Source organism: Balaenoptera physalus (assembly GCF_965194825.1).
Source record: "Balaenoptera physalus genome assembly, chromosome: 20".
Taxonomy (NCBI): domain Eukaryota; kingdom Metazoa; phylum Chordata; class Mammalia; order Artiodactyla; family Balaenopteridae; genus Balaenoptera; species Balaenoptera physalus.
Window position 1 is genome coordinate 10,056,547 of NC_138901.1, and position 6,654 is coordinate 10,063,200.

General features: G+C 42.7%; 1 long non-coding RNA gene across 1 annotated transcript in view; it reads left to right on the plus strand.

Moving 5' to 3' along the window:
• Positions 1–5,980, plus strand: part of LOC309650967 — a 356,435-nt gene extending 350,455 nt beyond the window's left edge. Inside the window, exon 2 of the long non-coding RNA XR_014257858.1 lies at positions 336–5,980. This is a non-coding gene — a long non-coding RNA (uncharacterized lncRNA). The remainder of the gene's footprint in view (positions 1–335) is intronic.
• The last annotated feature ends 674 nt before the right edge of the window (positions 5,981–6,654 follow it).

Here is a 6,654-nt window from a genome sequence, read left to right on the forward strand (position 1 = left end):
TGCCTATCTCTGTCTTCATGTGGCCTTCTTTCCTGGATCTCTTAAATCTCCCCCTCCCTTCTTTCCCAGGTGTTGGAATTAGGGCCCACCCTAAATCCAGGATGATCTCCTCTCAGGATCCTTGACTTTATTATTTTTAAAAATTTATTTATTTATTTATTTATTTATTTTTGGCTGTGTTGGGTCTTCGTTTCTGTGCAAGGGCTTTCTCTAGTTGCGGCAAGCGGGGGCCACTCTTCATCGCGGTGCGTGGGCCTCTCACTATCGCGGCCTCTCTTGTTGCGGAGCACAGGCTCCAGACGCGCAGGCTCAGTAGTTGTGGCTCACGGGCCCAGTTGCTCCGCGGCATGTGGGATCTTCCCAGACCAGGGCTTGAACCCGTGTCCCCTGCATTGGCAGGCAGATTCTCAACCACTGCACCATCAGGGAAGCCCTCCTTGACTTTATTATATCTGCAAAGACCCTATTTCCAAGTAAGGTTACATTCACAATTAGCAGGGGTCAGGACCTGGACCAATCTTTCAGCCCATGGATGGACACAATTCAACCCACTACAGCAACTTGCAGGCTTGAATACACCCAACAACAGCCCCCTTTATGACCAAGTGGTGAAGAGCAGATGTTTCTTCTTCTCTCCATCATTTGCCAACTGGGTTAGTGGCCAGGGCCCTTATCAGACTGCCAGCAGGCAGTGCAGAAGCTGCCTTGGTCCCGTTGGTGCCAGCAGGCTGGCAAACAGCTGCTGTCCTCCCTTTGCCTGGTTCTGGGGTGAGCCAGTGCGGCTGTGCTCGGCCTTGGGCTGGGGCCAGACCGGAGCAGGGGGACACTGCAATCCTGCTCCCTGCAGGACAAAGATTGGACCCCACCATCACGCAGCTGAGGCCACCGGGCAGAGGATGCAGCTGGGAACAGGGGCTGAGTGCATTTCCCAAAGGTGCATGGAAAGAATGAGTCAGCTTCATCCAGGTGCTCACCACGCGCCCTGTCTCCAGGGACAGTCACGTGGCGTGGAGCGTGTATCACCTGTCCCACTGCCGGCCAAGCCAGCATGCAAGAGGAGGCAGCCTTTGCTCTGGAGCCCACCCAATGCCCTTTCAGTGTCCCTCACTCTTTAAGCTCTTCCACACCCAATCTTCCACTCCCTTCCTGCTGACATTTCCACTCTGCTCTTTCTTGCTCCTGCTTTGTGCTAGCCCAGGAGCTAGGTGCTGGGGGCACAATAACAAATAAGACATGGTACTTGCCATGTCTAGAGGACTTTCCTAGGACTTTAACTGCAGTGTGACATGGATGCCACCTTCTCAGAAGAACAGCACGCGTGGCCCCTAGTTATCTGCTCCACCTGACCCCTGGCCAAAGCAGTCTACCTTGCATTGGCTCCTTTCCCCACGTCCTGACCCCGGCTATTGAGGAATGGCTAGCCATCCCTGGAAAAGTTCTGATAAACTCAGTTGCAATACAAATATTTGTGTTTTAGCAAAAGGACTTAGAGACGGCTGATGACTCAGCCGAAGGAAAGAATTGCTTATGTTAGAGCTTTCAGGAGTCTTTGTAGCCAGGGGCGGGAGCAGTGAGGAGGGCACGCCCAATCCCATGGGGTGTGTGTGTGTGCGCGTGTGTGTGCGCGTGTGTGTGTGTGCGTGCTCAAAGATAATTTTCTGTGGGGTTCACTATGGGAACACAATGGCATGGTGGCAAAGCTAGTTTTATTGGGCCACAGTAATGAGACTGGGATAAAATGAGACTTTCTTGCCCAAATCATGAAAAAAACAGAAGGTTACAGAAAATAATAAATAAAACAAGATGCCTCCATATGCAAAAGAGTAGTCTCTCTAACTCATACCATATACAAACATTAACTCAAAATGGATCAAATAGAAGAGCTAAAGTAATAGCCTTAGGAAAAAAAAGCTTAGGTGTAAGTCATCATGACCTTGTATTAGGCAATAGTTTCCTACATATGACACCAGAAACACAAGTAACACAAGGAAATTGGACATCATAAAAATTTAAAATTTTCTGCATTAGGGACTTCCTTGGCTGTGCAATGGTTAAGACTCCATGCTTCCACTGCCGGGAGCATAGGTTCGATTCCTGGTCGGGGAACTAGGATCCTGTATGCCACACAGCATGCCAAAAAAATAATAAAATAAAATAAAAATAAATAAAATAAAAATTTTGCATCAAAGGATACTGTTAAGACAGTGAAAAAACAACACAGAATGGAAGAAAATATTTGCAAACTGTATCTGATAAGGGACTTGTATCTAGAATATATAAAGAACTCTTGCAACCCAATAATAAATGACAACCTAGTTAAAAACAGCAAAGGGTCTCAATAAACATTTCTCTAAAGAAGATAAACAAATGACCAGGAAGCACATGAAAAGATGCTCAACATCATTAGCTACCAGGGAAATGCAACTCAAAACCACAGGGAGCTACAACCTCACAACCAATAGGATGGTTGTAATCAAAATGACAAAAGTTGGCAAGAATGTAAAGAGATTGGGACCCTTGTACACTGCTAGCAGGAATGTAAAATGGTGCAGCTGCTTTGGAAAATGGTCTGGCTCTTCCTCAAACTGTTAAACATAGAGTTACAGATAACCCAACCGTTCCACTCCTACGTATGTACCCAAAAGAAATGAAAAAAATATGTCTACACATAAACTTGTGGATGAATGTTCTTAGCAGCATTACTTGTAATAAACAGAAAAGCGGAAACAACCCAAATGTCCATCAGTGGATGAATGGATGCATAAAATGTGGCATATCCATTCAATGGAATATTACTCAGCCATAAAAAGGAATAAAGCACTGATACAGGCTACAACATGGATGAACCTCAAAAACATTATGCTGAGTGAAAGAAGCCAGTCACGAAAGACCACCTATTGTATGATTCCATTTATACGAAATTCCAGAATAGGCAACTCCATAGAGAGAGAAAGTAGGTTAGCGGTTTCCAGGGGCTGGCGGGGGGTAGGGGGAGTGACTGCTGACAGGTATGAACTTTCTTTTTGTAGTGATGAAAATGTCCTAACATTGATAGCAGTTGTAGTTGCACAACTCTGTGACTATACTAAAAACAAATGAGTTGCACAATTTAAATGGGTGAATTGAATGGTATATAAATCATATTTTCAATAAAGTAGTTATAAAAAGCAAACAAAACACACACACACACACACACTGCAGAGCCAGTCTCATTACCCCAGGCTTGGCTTAGCATGGGGCTAGGGTCCAGGGTCCGATGAGGTGGGATGGGAGTGTCAGGGTTAGTTCTTCCAAGAGCATTAACGAGCAAACATTTTGGAATCAAATGATGGATGAGATCACGCAAACACAGGAGGCTGACTCAGGTGCCAAGCGAAGCATTCCAGAAGGAACAGCTAATTGAGGACCATGCCTTTCTCTCTGAAGTCCCCACACAGCTGGAGTAGGGACTAGAAAGTCACAGTGACCTCAGATGCCCCTACCTCACCTGGCCCTGGCAACAGCTCCCCTCAGGGTGGAATAGAGCACAGCCCTTTTCTCCTTAGGTAGATGACCAGGCGAGGACAAGAAATTTCTACCTTAGAGAGTTTCACAAGTAAGATTAGAAGTCCACACTCTCTAGATAATTTGAAAACATCCCTGCCTAAAGATAGAGAAACTGTTCCAACTGTTCAATTGAGATAGCCACTAAGTTAGTTGTCCATTCAGTTGAGAGCCTACCTACTAAAAATATCCAACAAGTATGTATTAAATGCTTACCATGTGGGGGAAAAACTCACAGCAGAATTATCACAATCAAAAATTAAAATAACAATGCTTGCTACATTTGAGGAGATGAAAGACAAGATTGAGAATTGTGGCAAAGAACTTGAAAGTAATGAGAAAAAGAAAGAGCCACATGGAAACTCTAGAAGTGGAAAATAAAACGAGTGAAATGAAGAACTCAGTGGATGAGTATGCCAGCATATTATACAGAGCTGAAGAGAAAAATCAGTGAATTAGAAGATAAACCTGAAGAAAATATCCAGTAAGAAGCATGGAGAGACAAAAGAAGCAAAGGACAGAATAGAGGCGATATCTCTACAGAGGCGACACTGAGAAAGACCTCCTGACACCTAGGCTCAGAAGTCACACCATAGCCACTTTGGCCATATTCCAGTGGTCAGCCCAGAGAAGGGATGGGTAAAAGGCTCTATCTTTGGTTGGGAGGAGACAAAAAGAATTTGCAGCCATGTCTAATCCATCAGAGATGCCACTTACAAAATGTCATTTGCCTCGGAGTAAATCTAACAGTAGATATGTAAGACCTCTACATAGAGAACAAAATATTATTAAGAAAAAAAAAAATCTAAATCTATGGACGGTATGTTGGTTCTTGCCCTCTCAGAGGCAGATGCCAAGACAGGATTGGAGTTACACGAGATTTGTAATTATAAAAGGATATAACTCAGGAACAGCCAGATGGGAGAGAGGCATAGGGGAAAGTATGTGGGGAGGGCCTGGGAGCTTCCATGCTCTTTTGGGAGGGTGCTACCCTCCCAGCACCTCCATGGGTTCACCAAGCCAGAAGCTCCCCAAACCCTATAGTTCAGGGGTTTTTAAGGAGGCTTCATTACATTGATTGGCCATCGGTGATTAATCCAATCTCCAGTCCCTCTCCCCTCCCCGGAGGTGGAGGTGTGCGTACTGAAAGTGCCACCTCTCTAAGCAAGGTTGGTTCCTTAGCAACCAGCCTCCATCACGTGGTGGCGGGGCTCCCCAAAAGTCACCTCACTAACATGAACTCTGTTGTGGTTGAAAGGGGCTTGTTATAACTAACAAAAGACACCTTTACGGTTCTTATCATTTAGGAAATTCCAAGGGTTTTAGGAGTTCTGTGCCAGAAATGAAGACCAAACATACATTTCTTATTATAAATCACAATATCACAGAGCCCAAAACAGACTCAAGCATGTGTGGGCACTTGATTTTCCAGAAAGGAACAGTGCAAAGCACGGGGTAAAGGAAGGTCTTTCCAAAAATCATGAATGACTGAGGGTTCATATGATAAAAAATAAAACATAGATAAAAAATAAAACATATATACAGAATAGACAAACAACAAGGTTCTACTGTATAGCACAGGGAACTATATTCAATATCTTGTAATAACCTATAATGGAAAAGAATCTGAAAAAGTAATATATATATATATTTAACTGAATCACTTTGCTGTACACCTGAAACTAACACAACATTGTACATCAACTATACTTCAATTAAAAAATAAAATAAAATAAAATGTGACCTCCTCCCTCATATTATAAACAAAAAGAATTCCAGGTGGCCTGTAGACCTGAAGGGGGATGACAAAACAATAAAGCTTCTAGAAAATAACAGAGGATGTAGTATTCCATATTCTCATGAGTTGGGGGTAGGGAAATACATTTTGAAAAAGACACAAAAGTACTAATTGTAACAGAAAAGTCTGATGAATTCTACTGCAACAAAATTAAGGATTGTTTTGGATGAGTTAGCGGGGCACTACCAGAAATTACAAAGCATCTAGAACTTACTGAAAGTGAAAGCTGTTGCTATCAAAACCTGTGGGATACAGTGAAAGTCATTCTCAGAGGGAAATGTATTCCCTCAACTGCATTTATAGGAAAACAAGAAAGATTTAAAAGTAAGTGAACCGGGCATCCCTGGTGGCGCAGTGGTTGAGAATCTGCCTGCCAATGCAGGGGACACGGGTTCGAGCCCTGGTCTGGGAAAATCCCACATGCCGCGGAGCAACTGGGCCCGTGAGCCACAACTACTGAGCCTGCGCGTCTGGAGCCTGTGCTCTGCAACAAGAGAGGCCGCGATAGTGAGAGGCCCGCGCACCGCGATGAAGAGTGGCCCCCGCTCGCCGCAACTAGAGAAAGCCCTCACACAGAAACGAAGACCCAACACAGCTAAAAATAAATAATTTATTAAAAAAAAAAAGAAGTAAGTGAAACCACACTGTCTACTTTTGAAACCAGAAAAAGAACAACAAAATAAATCCAAAGGAAATAACAGGAAAGAAAATAAAAGCAGAAATGAGTGAAATAGAAAACAAACAAAAAATAGAACAAAATGAAGAGCTTGTGTTTTGAAAGGACTGATAAAATAGACAGTCCTTCAAAAAAAAAAAAGCATCAGGAAAAAAAAGAAAGAATACTCAAATAAACAACACTAGAAATTAAAGAGAGGGCATAACCAAGAGATCAAAAAATATGATGAGAAATGACTTAATACCCTACATTTGAAAACCTCAATGAAATGGACACTTTTATAAGAAAACAATTATTAGCATAAAATTGGCCCAGGAAGAAAGAGAAAAATCTGAATAAGTCAGTAACCAGAAAGGAAGATGAAATATTAAAGACCTACCCTCAAAAGGCATCTGGAAGTTGTAGACATAAAAAGCAAAGAACTAAACTTCACAATTATTAACTAAAAATGCAGGAAAGCATCTTCATGACCTTAAAGTCGGGACAGCCCTCCTAAATAGAAGAAAACAGCAAAGCCACAAAGGACAGTATTAATAACCTTGACCATATGGGAATCTAAAAGACCTATAGTACAAGATAAGCAGATATATATTTGTTCCATTTATGTATGTAAGAGGCAAAATATTAGTATTTCGAA